Genomic DNA, 20,435 nt, shown 5'->3' with positions numbered 1-20,435 from the left:
CTAGCAGCCTTAAATTACCTTTAACATTTATTTATGTAGAGATTTTGCTTTTTAAATACAATTATAACTGTTCTAATGTTGAAACATTATATGGTTTTTTTAAATGTTCAATTTGAGAAAATGTCTTAAATGTTTGTGTGTGTTCCAGTTGTGACTGAATTATGTTTTTGTGATTGTTGCAACACTTAACTTTTGTTTTTCAAGATGTTCGTGGGTGTTATTTTAAACAAAAAGCAGGTCATTTCATAATTTTAGGCTGGAGGAATGTTGTGCCCATTATGAGTACGTAGTAGATGTTTGAAAAAACAGCACATACATCCTTTTCGTATTCGGGAACATTTGATTTAGTATGTGTTTTAAAAGCGCATAGCTAATGACAAGCGGGTGTTCCAAGTAGGTATTACAGTTTGGGACGCACCTCACCTGTGACTCCATGCGGTGGTATGGAACCTGCATTGTGGTTTGATGGGGGCATTTTGCCGCCTCATACGTGGCTGCACGTAGATGGATAGCACCTGCTCTGTTTCTCTATGTAGATATAGACCGCCTCGTGAGATACATGTATGTTTTCAACATCATAAATCGTACAGCAGGTACTGCCATCGCTAAGCATCGGAAGAAGTTGAGGTTTGCCTCCACGGGCCTCCACGAAGGCAGGTAACATTTAGATTGTGTTTCCACGTAGGTGTGCTGTGTCTGATGTGTGACATAAAGGCCAGTAATTTATATGTGCGGACATAACAGGCTATGTAGTTCCAGCTTGTAACAAGAATGTGGCATGGGCTTCACTAACCCAGAGCACTCTATGGATTTATAGTGCCTCGTTTGTGTGTCCATGCAGCGATACGTCACCTTGTGAGCGTCTTTACGTTATTCTTGCAAATATCATTATGTAGTGACAACTTAGAGCATCAGCTTTGCTCACACGAACTTTGCGGTTAGTATTTTTTTTCATGTTTCCCACTTTTAATATCTGCGAATATGAACAATCTTAACAACCTACCTTGTTCTCAAAGGATTATATGGTGTTTATGAAGACTTATCGATGTAGACTATATTGGCCTATATGCGAATGGCATTTACATCTGCTTAATAACTCAGAATGGCTGGACAAGATACAGAAAGGAAAAATGCACACAATTGAGTATAAAGCTACATGCCTGCAAAATCTGACTTCTTCGAGGCAGGCCTTTCCAATGGACACCAGCATGTTGTTTTGGAAATAATTATATATATATATATATATATATATATATATATATATATATATATATATATATATATATATATCCGGCTCACTCTCCGTCAAGATATATATATATATCACACTGCAGCACATTGCAGGCAAGAACAGTGGTCAGAGTAATATTTCATTGACAAAATATCAGAATCTTTTTAAGGGGGGGGGGTCTCTGTGTCCACATATGTGTGCATGTGGGTATATGCATACCTTTTTATAATGAAGTTGTCCATTAAGTGGAGTGGAGTCTACTTATCAGTGGGTACTCGTGGGTCCTCATTACGCTCAGCCCGGAAAAGGGTGCCATATTTAATTCAACCAATGTAGGCCCTCACTTCGAGTTTGTTGGAACCCTTGTGCTTTTTTTCACACCAGATAAATAACGTCACCCAAGTTGGTTATTGGGTACGAAATATAGCACCTATTGTGAACGGTTTTGGAAGATCTTTATGGGACTGTGTCAACCCTAGCCTGGTTAACAGGAGAACGAGGTGTCTCAGGTTTGCATGCTAATTTTGCGTTTACGTGCTAATATGTCCAACTAATATGTTGACGCGGCTGCTGGATTGTGATTAAAATAAATATGTATATATATATATATATATATTTTTTTTTTTTAAATGCAAATTTTGGTGCTTGCTGCACCCAAATCCACATTGTACGGTAAATACCATACACTTATACTCTGGCAGGATTGTCCTGCCGAAATTTAACAAAGGCTGAGATATTCCACATGCACAATAATTACTGGATCTAATAAATACCACCCAATTCCAGTAGCGGCCCGTGGTGGGAGTGCTGCCGGGCGCTGACGTGGGGCAGGGGGGTAGTAAACTACAGATTATGGCCGATTAGAGGTAAGTAAACATATAAGTAAATAAAACTAATTTTGTTGCGCAACGAAATTCGTTTTATTTATTTATATGTTTACTTGCCTCCAATCGGCCATAATCCGTAGTTTACCCCCCGCCTGCCCATCCCCCGCCCCACATCAGCACCCGGCAGCACTCCCAACCCAGCCTGCTATTGCCTAATTCCAATCCCAGCGCAAATAGAGGTTTATTCAGGGATTGGCAAACACTGACCCGTATGCAATCAGTGCAGTAGTCTGACACGGTTGGCTTGGAATTTAAAGGATGCAATAAATAGCCCCCAATCATGGCCTCTCCGTGAGAAAGTCACATAGCCTTTTTCAATCATTTGTGCAGTGGCAGCTCCTCCGCTAGAGCGTAACCCCCAAACCAGCAGCGGCAAAAATTTAAAAATAAAACGATAATAAACCAGGCTTATTATCGTTTTATTTTTCTCTCCTTAGTGAGTCTTGGGGGCGGGGCCATGACGGGGAGGGGGCGCAGTCACGGAGGGAGAGTGGTGGCAGCACCACTGTCTTTACGCATGATGGTTTGGCCGGCCATTTCAGGCTGCCTAAAGCGTCATGCGCAGTGAAGCTCTCTCCAACCCAGCTGTATTACTTTACTGGTGGAGAGACAGCCGTCACAGGCTCCCAGTCTCCCTGGTAGCGCAAATCCTCGGTGATCAGGCCAATCATGAATGAGAGCAGTGTCAGGATTAGCTGCAGGGCACTCTGAGAGCAATGTGCTTGTGAATTGTGAGAGGAGAAGAGCTCATGCAGCGAAGCGGCAGGACCGTCAGTTAAGTTATTTTGTAATTGTATTTGTTTTTTTTGTATTCTTAGCCCCCCTCCTTCCCTCTGCCTTCATTCAGTGTGGGGGCCAGTCGCGTCTGCATTTGTGTCAATAAATATAATACTTGGGCTTAGATTTGCTAAGCCTTTGCACCGCCCTTGAGTCACGCAAGGCGATGCAGGGCGACGCAAAAGCTCATTTGAAATTTACAAAGCCACGCAAGGCCTGATTTGCGTGGCGTGGCATGGCTTTGTAAAGAAATGTAACACAGTGTAGCTGTTTGCGCTATGTCACATTTGAACTTGGGAGGGGTTCCATGGGTGGAGCATGGGCGCTCCCATGCACCCACGCGAGGATTTGGCACTAAAGGTAGTAAATCTGGGAGTGCATCAAAATGATATGCCTTCTCCAGTGAGGCGTACGAGGAGAAATATCTTTATCCTCATTGTTTCTTCTTTCCACATGTGCTGCATTACATTGAAAGGGGTAAATGCCACTAAGGATTATTTTTGTGCAAGAAGGTGTGCCTTTCTGCACAAAAACTAACCTGCCTGCTTTGGCGCAAGGCAGCACACAGTGCGCTAGCACAATAAGAAAGCAGAAATGCTCCATATCTTTCTAAATATGGAGCATTTCTGTTCTCACCCTTTCACGTAGCACAGTAACTTTGCTTGCTGCCCTGAGTTGTGTGTAATGGTAGTAAATATGCCCCCTAATTGCTTCCTTGAATAAATAGTAAACAACTATACTGGTCAGAATTAGAACAATACATGATCAAAATATCATCAGCTCTCTTTGAAAGTGATTGTGTATGTGCAGGTGCATGTACGTAGTTATAATATTTAATGGTGAACCTAAACTTACTGCATAACTTCCGATGAAATAATGTTCGTGAACTTAAGCCATGCAATACTTGAAAATGTAATAATGAAACTGTCTATTTTATATGCGTAGATTTGAAATGAATGATGTGTACACCTGTGTGCAGTGTAATACAGCACGTTTTTGTACAAGTTATTCAGAGAGGAGTGTCATGACTGTTACAGGCTAAGCTTCTCATGAGACCTGCCCATTTCCCGCTAATCGTGGAGAAACGAACTGCAATTTACAGAAACACCCAGACGCGAGGCACATGACATCCTAATCTAATGTTCTTTATTTTTACACACACACAGACACACTTGCTTGTATATACATACAGGCACATGCAAATACAATAAAAATAGAAGACAGAATCTACTCTCACTTGCATAAACGCATTCACACACAAACAGCCAGAGGTATAATGCAGATTAAAGGGAAGTTAAAAGCTGTTCCCTTCACCCTGTGCTCTATGGAGAGTAAACAATCTGCGCAGATAATTGATGCAAGCTGCGGCTGCTGTTTACTTTCCAGCTGAAAGACAGTAGCAACCAACACATACAAATAAAAGCGATCAACGGCTAAAAGATTCACCAATAGCCGCAGACGTCTAAACACAAATGCAAATCCATTCTGCAGATGGGAAGTGTTCAGAATGCGTCTGCCTGGCTGCATGAGTGAGCATGATGCAGTGCACTCCTCAGCATGAAGTGATGTGAGGCAATGGAAAACACCAGTATGTGAAACTGCAGAAGTAGTTGCAGAAAAAAGAGGACAAACCATTTCCAATACCGGTACAGTTCGCGCGTGTATATTTATCCAATACTCATGGGTGCTCGCCGAGAGGTGCTATCTATCATTCTTTGTATTAACACTCGAAAATATAAGCAACGATATTTTCCTTGAAAAAACGTGCAGAACACAGAGGACTCCTGAAAGGATTGGGGATTTGTAAGATTAAAGTATATCCCGATTGCTTGCTTTCTGCATGACACAGCACCGGGGTGCGCTCCGGCAGTGACCGTACACCGCGGCACAGAGAGCCGGCTGTAAAATGTAAGCTTTGAACCCACCTGGGAAGCCCTGGGGCTCCAGCAGCGCTGACGAATTCCGCTTCTGTAACAGGTGCGATGGGCGCGAGAGGAGCTGCAGCATCTGGCCAGAGCAGCAGAGATGACGACTGGTGCCTCGCGGCTGTAGTATGCACACCCCTACTCCCGCGGGGCGGGCGATGAGAGCGTGGACGTCGAGGCTATCACATGTGCCACCCCACGAACCTGTCCCCACGATCACCAGTTCATGGGCTCGCTTTGAACATTGCGCCTCGATTATGCTGGGAGGGGGAGAGTTAGATGAGCTGCAGCGGCTGTTTTTTTAATCCTTATGTGTGTTTTTTTTAATTTCGGAGATAATTCCCGTACAATTGTTCTCAATGAGGCTCGTTGCGAGTGGGGAATGTATTCAAAACAGCTGTAGAAAATATGAAACGGGAGGGATAGTGGACTGAAGGCGGAGGAGAGTGGAGTCTGTGAGTGCCATCTGCAGGGAAGCGGAGGGAGGAACCAATAACCAGGGAGGAAGCTGCAAAAGCGACAACTAGAAAACAACCATTCCTTAGACATTATTATTATTATTATTATTATTATTATTATTATTATTGTTAGTAGTACCAGTTGTAGTAATATTATTATCATTATTATTGGCAGTAGTACCAGTTTTACTAATATCAATATTATCGTTAATATTGCCATCACGACAAATCCCATTACTGTTGATGTTGCATTAACACTCACTTTTTTTGTGCGGCTTTGGGCTGTTGGTGGGAGGTTTGTTGTAATGTTGCAGACACTCACACGGGTCCTTCAACTCCATTCCACACCTACTAATCAAATGGGTCAGGACCTGAGACACTTTTTAAAGATTTGTGATCGTGTACCACAAACACCTTGAAGTTTTCCCTTTCAGAGATCCCAAATATTCCCGTTCCATAAGTATTAACATGGGGGTTCATTTAGAATCCGGTGAATGATCTGCTAGTTTGCCAGGGTGTGGCCCCTGCCACGCCGGTGGTAAACCCCGCACCGTATTTAGAGATCTGCTGTGAAGGGAGTCACTGCTGATTTATAAATGTTTCAGCTCATGTGTAGGAAAGTGCCCCTTTTTGCATGGCTGCCCCCCCACTTTTTGCCTAATGCTGATGTACTTTGACTGAGTGTGCTTTGGGTTCCTGTTATCCAGGGCCTATGTTCTTTCCCTAAACGGTACTGTTTCAAAACCAAATTGGCAACTCTCTGGCCACATATAAGTCCCTTGTAAAAGGTGGCACCGGTACCAAGGGCATCGTGACCAGGGAAGAACTCTAAGGGCTGCAGCACTTATTGTGCCACCCTTAGAGGCCCTGTAGATTTACAAACACACTGCCACTGCAGGCTGTGTGTTTTGGTGCAGAACAAAATGAAGAGTCGACATGGCACACATCCCTGTGTGCCATGCCTACAACCCACTTCCCTGGCATAGGTAAGCCACCACTCTAGCTGGGTGCACTATACTAGTGGTGAGGGTACAGGAGCATACAGTGTCTAAGTCAATTCTTAGATATTGAAAGTGCAGTAATGCCATAAAGAGTGTTAGACCTGGTACCATTGGATTGAGTCTCCCTTCCATTTTTTCTGATTGCCTCCTCTGTTTTTGATATGTTTTGCTGGTTTAGATGCTTTGGGTACTGTGCCACTGCCATTCAGTGCCACAGTGCTCGTGCTCCCTGTGTTAAATTGATGTATTGATTAGTGACTCCATGATTGGGTTATTTGATTTACTTGTCAGACCCTAGTACAGTGCACCATGTGTGCCCAGGGCTTGTAAATCAAATGCTGCTGGTGGGCTTGCAGCACTGGTTGTGCCACCCACAGAAGCAGCTTGTAAAGTTTGTCTCAGGCCTGCCATTTCAGAGCCTATGTGCAGTCTGGTACTGCCATGCCGACTGACCAAGTGCACCCACTTGCCAGTCCCTAAACCTTCCCTTTTCTTCATATCAGACACCCCTATGGTAGGCCCAAGGGCAGAGTGCATTGTAAGTATAAGGTAGGACATGCTCTGGTGTGTGTGGCGTGTCCTAATAGTGAATTACAGCCATTTTTGTTTTTCACTATTGCAAGGCTACCTGTTCCCCATAGGCCAGAATGGTCAGTTTGATTATTACATCTTATAATCCTAACTGACTCAGGGAACATGGTAGAAATTCGACTTTAGTATGCCTGAACTCGGAATGATAAAATACATCTTTTAGTAAAGTTGGTTTTAACATTCTGTGTTTGAAAATACCACTTTTAGAAATTAGGTATCTTCTTGCTTAATTGTCCAAGCCTGCCTCTGCTAGGTTGTGTATTATGTGTCTGATTTTGTGAGTGACAGGGGCTGGGGATTCCAGGGGAGAGTGTGAGTCAGCACAGGGCTGAATAGAAAGATCTGCATGTAGATGGGTGGAAGGAGTCGCACCTGGGACCTGAATAGGGCAGTGCTTTCCTTCCACAATGCTGGCTCCACCTCCTGTGGTGTGTCTGATGTCTCTGCCCTGCACTCTGAAAGGAAAGAAGGAGTCAGGTAAACAAAGTGCTCCAGGACTGACCAGAACTGGTTTTGACTAGGCAATGGCATCTCTGCCTTCAGAGAACAAAGAGAAAAGTAGTATAAATATGGGGGCCCAGACCCCAAGAATTTATATCACTTCTGGAACAAAACAAAGAAACCTCTGCCAAGGAGAAGAACCAAAGGAAGCTGTAGGAGTTGGACTGCCCCAACTGCCAGTGTGCTGTGTTGTTGGGTTGGCCTGAAGTGGTGTCTTCATTGCCAAGGAGAGGAGAAGGAACTTTTACAGAACTTTCATCATCTTGCAGAATATTTCTCCAAGGGCTTGAACTTGTGCTTGCCTCCTGCTGAAGTCTCAGGGACAACAGACTTCACCACAAGCTCCCCTCTGAATTGCCTTGCTGGGAATTCTATCTGCAGAAGCCTGCGTGTCGCTGGGAGCTGGAAGCACGACGCAACGAGAAGAAGCATGTCACTGCCGCAGCTGCAGTCAGTGCATCGCCGGAGAAGCGCGCTGCCACCGCATCTCCCAGAAGTGTGCCTTCGTCGCAGCTGTCTGCTGTCGCATCACCGGTGAAGCGCGTCACAACCGTGAGGGTCGCCATTGCACCATCGGAGAAGCGTGTCGCAGGGCCTGTCGCGGCTCCAAAGTACAGAGTCGCCACAAGGCTGCCAGGGCGTGCCGCATCGTCTCAACATCGTCGCATCAAGGGCACCATCTTATCACACCGGATTGTCACATCGCATCGAGGTGCCCTCATGCCGCATCGCAACCGGGCTGCAGCATGAGAATCTATGCATCACCTCCTCTCCGGTAAGGATCAAGACGCATCCCCTACTCTGCGCAAGCATTGAGGCGCGACGCATCATCTCCCCCTGAAGCAAGGAACCAATGCATCTCGAACACTGCAAGCCTTTTGTTTATTTTGCGTTACACATTCAGGTACTTTTGTGAGAACTGTGTCGCATTTACCAACAACTTGAACTAAGCTAATTATACCATCTTGAAGCCAATTTTAAGTACAGTATTGTGGATTTATGTCGTTTGTGGTCTTGTGTTAAGACTATACAAAGAATACATATTTTTATAAAACCTGTGTGGTGTCCCTCTGTAGTGTTTTCACTGTATTACTGTGTGTTCACAAAAACTGAACACACTGCCTCTGAGATAAGCCTGTCTGCTCGTGCCAAGCTACCAAGGGGGTGAGCAGGGGTTATCCAGTAGTGTAATCCCCTTTCCCTGAGGGTCCCCATTTGGTCACAGGTACCTACCTCTGCCAACTAGAGACCCCCAGTTCTAACAAAGAGCATATGGTGCTGGGAGTTTTTCATTACGAACTCCACAGCACCATAATGACCTTATTGAAAACTGGGAAGTTTGTTATCAAACATTTCAGGACATTAAACCCACACTGATGCCAGGGTGGGATTAAATGAAAAATGCACTCAGAGGGCATCTTAGAGATGGCCCCTGAAAAACGACCTAACTCTAGTGCCCTGGCTGAGTGACTGCTCGCCAGCTGCCACCAACAGACATGTTTTTGGACCCCTGGATCGAGAGCCTGCCACTCTTGGGGTTCTGAAACAAGGCACAGGACGAAGTGCCAAGTCTCCTCCACCAGGATGAGCAGGGTCCAAGAAGGGGAAGCTTCAAAGGCTTTCTGCCTTTGTGAGCTACCCCAGCCATTTCCTGCTCTCAGTAACTGGCCCCCACCGGTTCTGACCCCCACTTTGGACTGGAGAATTGTCAGGGAATCCAAGTTAGGAGGAGAGGTGTGCCCACCTTTGCTAACCCCACCCCTCAGGTGGGGGAGGCGAGGTGAAGCACAACTCTCAGTCCCTGTTATCTTGCAGATGAGAGGACCCAGCACACTAGAGAGAGGCTTATGCCCCCCTCCCACTAGATGGTGGCATAATGGGGGGTGTACCCACCCCAAGGAAGGGACCAATTGGGCCTGACCTGTACCTACCTGTAATTCCCCTAAATGTAATATTCAGGGGCAACCCTGAACCATGCCTCCTCAGATAAGAAGAAACAAGATGAAGAAGGACCGAAGAGCCATGCTGAAGAAGAAGAGGAGGAGACCAACTGACTTGGCCTCAGCCCTACCTGCCTGTCTCAACCTAGAATATCTACAGCGAAATCCCGGTGTGTCCTGCAGGCAACAGCTCCCAAGAACCCAGAGGACCTACCCTGCCATCCCAAACCAGATGTCGTCTCCTGTGAGCACTGGATTTGCTCTCCCAGAGACTCTGGCTTAGGCCAAATCCATGAGTCTGCACCACTCTGCACCCGACACCCACAGCCTGAGTTCGAGTGGCTCAACACCACGAGGAGGTCTCCCCAGTGTTCCTGACCTAGGATCTGGTGACCCCTGACCTGCCTCAGGTCTCCAATCTACGCCTGCAGCCCCTTTCTGGAGGATCGCCCTGACCGCAACTGGAGCCGGTAAGGGAAACCCAGACCAAAATACACCCCTGCACCCAACGTCCCATGGCCTTGAGAGGCCCAACTGCCAGTGTCCCGGCATCCCCAGGCATCCCAACTTACCTCTCCAACCGGTGGTCACCTCCAGAACATCTTCGTCCCCGAGCCTGCAATGTTTGTTGCAACCAGAGAATCCCCATTGAAAACATCAGGGCTGCCAATGCCAAACAGCACCCTGCACCCGGCCGCCCCTGTTCCGTCTTGGGAAGCCTCACCGACGGTGTCCCGGCATCCCCAGGCATCCCAACTTACCACTCCAACCAGTGGTCACCTCCAGAAGATCTTCGTCACCAAGCGTGCAGTGTTTGTTGCAACCGGACAATCCCCATTGAAAACATCAGGGCACTCGACGCCAAAACAGCACCGTGCACCCAGCCGCCTCTGTGCCGCTGTGGGTGCACCTTGTGTGCTAACACGGATTCCCTTTGCCCTGAGCCTAACACCAGGAGCTTTGCTCCCACAACCTTGTGGCCTGCTCGTGAACAGCCACCAACCAGAGGCCCTCTATCCCCCATTGGATAGGATCGGGCCACAACACTCTGCTCCCAGCCGCCCTAATGCCGCTGATGGTGCTTTGAAAGTGTATCCTTGACCTTGGGGGAACCCTGGTTCTAATCCCTGAAAACCAACTCCCAAACCTAAGTACTTACCATTAAGTCGATAACATTGTTTTTTCCCATAGGACTGCATTGACTGCTTTTCTGTGAAAAATCTTCTAAGTGTGGAGTTGGTTTCTATGATAACCTAAGAAACTGCAAATGTACCAAAAATGATTTACTTGCCTTTTCTCTAGGAAATGTACAGGGTGAGGTCTAGGCATATTACATTGAGTAGAAAAAGTAATTTAAAAAGTAATCTGTAAAGTAAGTTGAAAAGTAATCTGAAAAGTAATTCAATTGTTTTATTAACAAATTACTTACTTGTAAACCAATCCAACTGCATTCAAACTGTATTCAAACTGTATTCCAATGCATAATTCCTGCAAAGTATTATATACTCACCTGTACCAGGCCTGGTTTGATTCTAGAAAATAAAATATAACTAAATAATATTTTTATACAAACAAATTGGTCTGAGTTCAGTCCTTGAGAGTTGGACATAATTTCTTGTCTGAGTGTATACAATAAATGCTTAACACTACCCTCTGATAAAGCTTAACTGCTCGCCCTCACTACCACAAATAGAGAGTAAGGTATTATCTACTTTTACCTCTGCCTACCTTTCGGGTTTCACTGGACTCTGTGCACACTATACCTTACTTTTGTATAGTATACACAGAGATAGCTTCCTACACCATGTCCTTCATTGCTTGCTTGGTGGAAATAGGCAGAACAAATTAGTGATCATCAGCCAGGCCATGGGGCAAGGGAACACTACTATGAACTAACAGTCCTCTGGCATTACCGTCAGTGGAACTAGCTGAGACTTTGCCCAAGAGTGGGGGAAGCTTTGGAGGGGGGGGGCTACTGCATGGTGTTCCTACCACTCTACTAAACCCTAAATGAGGCGTTTGGACTAAGTCTAACTCCCGCTTTGCACCTTAGAGTCATTATTCATTCAAGGAGACTTCAACATGTAGGTGGATAACCCTAAACATTCATATACATAAAGCGTGCTGAGATATCTGATTAATAATATTTTTACTTAGCTGATGGACTTTCCAACTCTGTAGGCAAGTCTCAGCCTTGGGAAACGTCCATTAGGACGAAGCCCCAATCAGGCTGTGCCTTCCCAGTGCCGGCAACAGAATGAACGGGTCTTTAACATGCATTCGTTCTACACACAAGTTGTTACAACAACTTGCGTTAGGGGGGCGATACCTGTTGGGCTAGTTGGCCCTCAGGGACCCTCCGTATTGAAGGGGAATTAATTCCCCAACTTACAACTGTCCAAGGGGAGCATTTGCAGAGTGCTGCAAGGAGGGGGCGTGGCCTCCGGCGCAATGCCGGTCTTTTATTTTTTAAATTTTTTTAAGAAGGAGGGCTGTGTGGCCCCCCTTCCTTTTCTAATTTATTGGCCCTGGGGACCCCATCCCCCAGGCATGCACCCTAATTGTTTTTGTTGAAAAAAATTAATTTGGAAGGGGGCCGCATGGCTCCCCTCCCAAGGCCTTAATCGGCCCCGGGGACCCCAACACCCGGGTCATGGCCTTTTATTTTTTTTTATTCCTTAGGAGGGGGGCTGCGTTGCCCCCCTCCTCAGGCCACTTAGGCCCCATCCCCCGGGGCCGGCCTTTGTTTTTTATTATTTTAAAAATATATATATTTATAGAAACACCTAGGACATGCTGGACAAACCGTATGTACCTATCACCATGACGATTTGCGTGAAATTCATTAAAAGGCGACTATGCATAGAATGAATCCACATGGAATGTATTTACACCGCTAGTGAAGCTTTGACGTGTCTGACACCCTACCGTGCCTAATCCCGGCGCCCCCGCCGGTGGGTACTCTCCAAGTAGACACCCTTGTCGTTTATTTATACAAACATGGGTAGCTATTGACGAGCACATTTAATATACACGCACACCAAGCCATTCAAAGGGGATTCAACAAAAATGTTACCAAACTATGCAAGAAACCCCCCTCACGGTTAATAAAAAACACATCCACCGCCGGATGTGTAATACTTTTTATTTTACTCTCTGGAAAGGAGACGAACCTCACTTGAGAGTCACAGCGTGCTCCTGGCTGAGCCCAATGCTGTGTTACACCCACCAGTGCCCGCCGATTGCCTCACACCTCTGTGTGTTGTGTTGTATTCCACCAGATAGTGCGTATGCTATGACACTCTCTAGCCCATGTGCACTGTAACACCACCCCGTGAATATGTCATGCCACACTTGCCTTCGCACGGGTTATATTGCCCCATCTAACGTGCCTTCCTCGATGTGTATGTTATAACGCACAGCGCTATGCCATACATATTACAATCTGGGATCCATATCTTTGTCACAGTGTATATGCAATGTTACACTCCCCAGCACATATTTTATATTACAACTTTAGAGACTAGTTATGTTACACAACACTGCCCTGTGCATATTACACTCCAAGGCGCATATCGCATAGCACGCTCTAGTGCCTGTGCTATCTCGGCGCTCTCCAATGAATCTGTCATTGCGCACAATGTATTGCATATTATATTTCACGCCCGGTTCATCTTCTATCACACTTTTTGGTGCATAGTTTATACCATATACTACATCTAGTTTTTATTTTCAATCGTGCTCTCAGGACTATGTTCTATATAACACTGCGTCCACCTACCCTTTTCACGGGCATTATATTTTGCGATGGGGGTGGAGGGTCAGGGGGTGTTTCTGCCAAGTGAGCCCGGAGTCACAGTCACAAACGTCCTCTTCTTCCTGAATAAAAGTGAGATTATGCTGCATACTTGTTCATATTTTAGGTAGTTCGCACAGAATCACATTTTAAAAACAATAAAGTTCCTAATACCCACCTTCTCTGAACAGGTAGCTTGCTGCCCCATCCACCTCCTCCCTATCCTCTGTTGTCTGAATCCATGGACTAGCCTCCTCCCTCCTGCCATGCATGGTCTGATGTGCTGCCACTGCCCTCCATTTAGCATGAATCACTGACACAATATCGAAAGACAAAAAATCGACCTACAAATATATCGATACAAAATAATCGATCACATTATTATCGACATCATATACTTATTTAAAACATTACAAAAATATCGAACACACAATTTCGAACTACATAAATATAGGTACACAAAATATCGGCAACACAAATATCGAAATCCTAAAATATCGATGCTCAATAATATACATATACTTCATAACAAAATATCGTAAACTAAAATATCGACCACTAAAATATCTCCATTTTACTAATATCGACTATATAACATTTAATGAAAACCTAAAATCAAACTACATAAACACCAAATAATGTCTTTTATCTCTACACAAAATTATTATTAAACAATTATATATTTACTACATTTAAAAATGGATTTAAATAATTAACTCTTTACTAAAACATTATTAACAACATTCCTACATTAAACAACTATATTATTAAATTATACTTTATCAATTCATGCATCCAATACATAATATAATGTTTAGAAAAATACATATAGAATAATACACCACAAAACCACTAATTAGCGTTTTCCTTATTAGGAAACTAACTACCAGAAAAAAAAAAAAAAAATTCGAACTAACCAATAAAAACACTCCGAATTCAAACTGACCAATAAAACACATATTACAACATCCAAAGCACTATAAAAAGAAGTTCAACTTCATTCACAGTCCAAAACCAAAAAAACGAAATTGAATGAAGAGGAAAATCGACTGGATTGCAACTACAGATATAAGAAAATCAACATACAGGAAATGTTTAAAACTATCAAAAGTAAGTTAACTATATTATTCTCATGAAGACTCAAATAGAATAAATTGTAATTACAATATACATACACTATAAATAAATTAATGTCTTCTTTCTATTTCATGTTTTCACTACAGGAAACTCCAAAAGAAACTAAGAAAATACAGAACAGCACCAAAAAAGATACAACTAAAAAGTAAGTATTTCACAACCAAAAATCAACTAATAGATTAAAATACCACCCTAATTAAATCCCAATTGCAAATCCCCTAACCATTCCCTATAAAAATATAGAAACAATTATTACAACACATTTCCTTTTCTTTTCCAGACAAAGAAAATACTAGAGGAAAATCCCACAAATAAAGAATCAGGAGCATTCTACTCAAACACATCAAAACCAACGTTGTAAGTATATAGTAACTAAATCTTGTTTTTTTCTACTGAAAATTAATATAACATCATATATAATAACTATAATATATATTTTTCATAGATAAAGCTACATCAAAATGACTGAAGGAGCTGAATTCATAACAAGCCAGAAGGGAAAATGTTACTATGCTATATGGGGTACACTTACACACAGGAAAAAGTGTATGGTTTAAAAGTTAACTGGAAATGCACTAAATACTACTCTAATAAGTGCTATGGGCGTGCTACAACACGACAAACAACAGTACTATACACTAGAGAACATAACCACCCACCAAACATTACTGAAATCGAAGTCAGATCTGCTTTAGAAACTATAAAGGAAGCTAGCACAAGTTCTCAAAAACCTACCAGTGTAATTTTAAAAGAGCAGCTTCCCAAAATTCCTAAAACTGCTACTACACAAATGCCATCTGTAACTTCACTCAAAAGAACTATTGCACGTACTAAAAAAACCACTACTACTTCAACCCCAATTCCTCACACATACAGTGAAGTTATTCTAAGTCCAGAACAAAGTATAACTTTCAACAAAGAACCATTTGTCATTTTTGATAATAAAAACAATGACAAAAGAATAATAATATTTGGAACAGCTAAAAATCTCTGTAAACTACAAGAATCACATAACTGGATGATGGATGGGACTTTTACCATATGTCCCAAACCATTTTTCCAACTATATACAATACATGTCATATATCACAATTGCAATATACCATTAATTTACACATTATTACCAAACAAACATAACTCCACATACACTGAACTATTAAATATAATAAAACAAAAAACAAATGACTTTTCCCCACAAAAAATAATCCTAGATTTTGAACATGCAATGATTAATTCTATATTAAAAACACACCCCCATACCTCCATACAAGGCTGTTACTATCATTTTAATCAATGCCTATGGAGACACATGCAAAAATCAGCCCTAAGCATTGAATATGCAACTAATTCATCTTTTGCATATCAAATAAAAAAACTCATAGCACTAGCTTATGTACCTGACACAGACGTAACAGAACATTACAACATTTTAATAGACAGCGCCTTCTACAAACAAAATGAAGAAAAACTAAGTTCACTATTGGACTATTTCGAAGATACATGGGTCGGCAGACTACATAGATCTGGCCACAGAAGAAACCCTAAATTCTTAATTCCCTGGTGGAACGTATACAGAAGCACCTTAAATGGAGAATCCAAAACTAATAACGCAGTTGAAGGATGGCATAACGCCTTCCTACAATCAACAGGCAGAACAAAACCAACACTAGAAAGATTTATATCATGCCTACAAAAAGAACAGAGTTATCAAGAGTTCCGAATGGAACAATCCATAACTCAGCTAACTCCAAAAACCTCAAAACAAACTAAACAAATGTATAAATATCTAGAGCAACAAGTAAAATTGTACCCTACTACCAAAGGCCTAGAATACCTAAACATCATAGCTAAAACACTTCTTTAAAGTACAAATACAAATAAATGACTAATTACCCATTTTCAATAATATCAAACACATAAAATATATGTATCTTATTACAAAAATAATTACTGTGTGTAACATATTTATACATATTGTCAAAAATATATTAACACACATTAATAATATTTGTAATAAAATAAAAATGAACAATAATATTAAACAATACCCACCCACAAGAAATAATAATAAATTAACTTACCACGTTTATTCCAAAGTCTGAAAAATCCATTTCCTGCTTACACAATCCAAACATTAAAAAAATGGTTCCCAAAAAAAAATGCAAAAATACAACTGGCGATTAAATCCATAAGCCATTCACCAAATATCCTTCGAAAATCCATGAAAAACCCGAAAATAGCTAAAAATATTAAAAAACGATCCATGAAAACCGAAACATTTAAAGTAGTGTAAAAACCATATTGTTCAATAAAACGAACACACACTTCTTTAAAAAAAAAAAAGAGTCCATCCGAAACGAATAACCTAGAAAAGAAATAGTAAAAACAAAGCAACTGACATTCCCACCCACATAAAACAACACATAAACACGTACTAACAATAATACTAGATTTAAAACACTTCTAAATATACATTAAACACCTTAAACCTAACTTTCGAAACATGCCTACACATCGTTAAAAACACGTAAAAACACAACACGCAACTCTAACACATAACATTTCCAAATATAACTAATATATGTACAGCTACACTAAACATTATCTAACTAGGCTCAAAAGTAAATTTAAAACCATCTAAAACACATAAAACAAACCTTACCTTTCACGACGCGAAGTAACTCCCAACCGCGAGCTTCCCTTCAAACCAAATGACCCAAAACAACATTACCCGGTTACAAAATAGAGTGTCCAAAACATAATAAAACATTTAACTATACTAAAAAGCCCTAAATAAATCAGGTAAAACAGTAAATTCACACACAAATATTTTATATTATTTAGTAAAAATATACCTATTTTTTTAATTTACCTACAAATTGTCAACAAATGTTCCTAATTTGTAAAATTATATTAATAAATATTTTAAAATTTAAAATATTTATTATTATAATTTCTAAAAAGATAATACTACAGAACAATGTATGAAAAATTGTTAAATTTTTTTTTGCATAAATGCTAAAATTTTATTTATGTTAAAAAGATGTTTGTTTCGAAAACATTGTAAAAATAATTAATATTAATATTTTACATATTAATATTAATAAAAAAGGTATAACATGTTTGTACTACAAATATTAAAATGTTTATATATGAAAATATTTGTTAAAAGTTTTGTATAAAGATTTACAAAACCTATTGCTATGTTAATTTTAATTTAAAACACTACATTGTACAACATTATTAATAATCTTTATAATTTACTTAAAAATGTTTGAAAATATACTTAATGTACATAAAATTTGTTCTGACCTATATTCAATATGTTTGAATGTAATTACAATGTAAATAATACTATTTCTGAATGATCTTACTCAAATGAATAAACAATAACAAATTTAAAAAACTACAATAAAAACCATGTTCTTGTCTTATGAATTGTGTTTCTCTGATTATTAATATTAATCTTCTATTCTGAATATTTAACATATAGAATAATTATTTTATAAAAAATTACAAATCAATCAATATTATAAAATTACAGAATGCCATTACCCATTATTCCAATACAAAATATTCATATATTTTTCCTAATAATAATATTAAATATTCCAAACATATCAAATTAAAAGGTTACATGTATATATTATCCTAAACTATAAATATAGAATTAATTACTACAAATCCAATATATAAACATACAATACAAATAATATTCACTTAAATATATTTTTATAACTACTATATCAATGTAATTTAATTAAATTAAATACCAGACAGATTAGAGTAGTTGCTGGACACTGACCATAAACAATTTACTATTCCCACTCCACTCTATAATAAATAAAAGTAGATGCTTGACACTGACCATAAATAATTTACTATTCCCACTCCAGTCTATAATAAATTAGAGTAGGTGCTGGACACTAACCATAAATAATTTACTATTCCCACTCCAGTATATAAAAAATTAGAGTAGGTGCTGGACAGTGACCATAAATAATTTACTATTCCCACTCCAGTCTATAATAAATTAGAGTAGGTGCTGGACACTAACCATAAATAATTTACTATTCCCACTCCAGTCTATAATAAATTAGAGTAGGTGCTGGACACTGACCATAAATAATTTACTATTCCCACTCCAGTCTATAAAAAATTAGAGTAGGTGCTGGACAGTGACCATCAATAATTTACTATTCCCACTCCAGTCTATAATAAAATAGAGTAGGTGCTGGACACTAACCATAAAAAATTTACTATTCCCACTCCAGTCTATAATAAATTAGAGTATGTGCTGGACACTGACCATAAATAATTTACTATTCCCACTCCAGTCTATAAAAAATTAGAGTAGGTGCTGGACAGTGACCATAAATAATTTACTATTCCCACTCCAGTCTATAATAAATTAGAGTAGGTGCTGGACACTGACCATAACTAATTTACTATTCCCACTCCAGTCTATAATAAATTAGAGTAGGTGCTGGACAGTGACCATAAATAATTTACTATTCCCACTCCAGTCTATAAAAAATTACAGTAGGTGCTGGACAGTGACCATAAATAATTTACTATTCCCACTCCAGTCTATAATAAATTAGAGTAGGTGCTGGACAGTGACCATAAATAATTTACTATTCCCACTCCAGTCTATAAAAAATTACAGTAGGTGCTGGACAGTGACCATAAATAATTTACTATTCCCACTCCAGTCTATAATAAATTAGAGTAGGTGCTGGACAGTGACCATAAATAATTTACTATTCCCACTCCAGTCTATAAAAAATTACAGTAGGTGCTGGACAGTGACCATAAATAATTTACTATTCCCACTCCAGTCTATAATAAATTAGAGTAGGTGCTGGACACTAACCATAACTAATTTACTATTCCCACTCCAGTCTATAATAAATTAGAGTAGGTGCTGTACACTGACCATAACTAATTTACTATTCCCACTCCAGTCTATAATAAATTAGAGTATGTGCTGGACACTGACCATAATTAATTTACTATTCCCACTCCAGTCTATAATAAATTAGAGTAGGTGCTGGACACTAACCATAAAAAATTTACTATTCCCACTCCAGTCTACAATAAATTAGAGTATGTGCTGGACACTGACCATAACTAATTTACTATTCCCACTCCAGTCTATAATAAATTAGAGTAGGTGCTGGACACTGACCATAAATAATTTACTATTCCCACTCCAGTCTATAATACATTTGAGTAGGTGCTGGACAGTGACCATAAATAATTTACTATTCCCACTCCAGTCTATAAAAAATTACAGTAGGTGCTGGACAGTGACCATAAATAATTTACTATTCCCACTCCAATCTATATTGAATTAGGATTACTATATATGTTAGATTTTTTCAAACAATTACTAATTTGTAAACACTACCCACCCTTATCCCCTATAAATCCTACATCACTCTTATTAAATGAATTATCTTCTTAAAATTGTTAAATGTTAATTAAAATAACATTTCTAAATGGAAATAATTTTTTATGAATAATAAAATTTTGATATATTTATAAAACACTCCCCACCCTTATCCCCTATAACCCCAAAATACCACTTATGAAATTTTTTTTATTATTAAAAATATTAAAATTTACTTTTATTAAGAAATTAGAACTTTGCATTATATTTTTCAAAAATAAAATATTACATATATTTTGAATGCACTCCCCACCCTTATCCCCTATAACCCCCAATTCCCACTTATGAAATTTATTGTATTAGTAATTTATTTAATTTTAATTTTTAAACTCAAAAATTAAATTTCTATTTTTTTTTTATAAAATATTAAATATTTCTCAAAAACACTCCCCACCCTTATCCCCTATAACCCCAAAATCCCACTTATTAAATGTATTTTATTAGTAAAATGTTTAATTGTAAATTTTAATACAAAATTTTAAATGTAAATTTTTTTGAATTCAATATTAAATAATAAATATATATCTAAAACACTCCCCAGCCTTATCCCCTTTAACCCCAAAATCCCACGTATTACATTTATTTTCTTATTACAATTTTCACATGTAAAATTTTAAAACTAATTTGAAATGTTTTTATTTCTAAATATAATATTTCAAAATTTATATCATAAATTATTAAATTTTATTACTAAAATTTTTAATTTTAAATTTTCATACCAAATTTGAAATTTTTT

This window comes from Triturus cristatus, chromosome 1_2, assembly GCF_964204655.1.
Source record: "Triturus cristatus chromosome 1_2, aTriCri1.1, whole genome shotgun sequence".
Taxonomy (NCBI): Eukaryota; Metazoa; Chordata; class Amphibia; order Caudata; family Salamandridae; genus Triturus; species Triturus cristatus.
The sequence above is the reverse complement of the archived record's forward strand: the minus strand, read 5'-3'. Positions refer to the sequence as shown.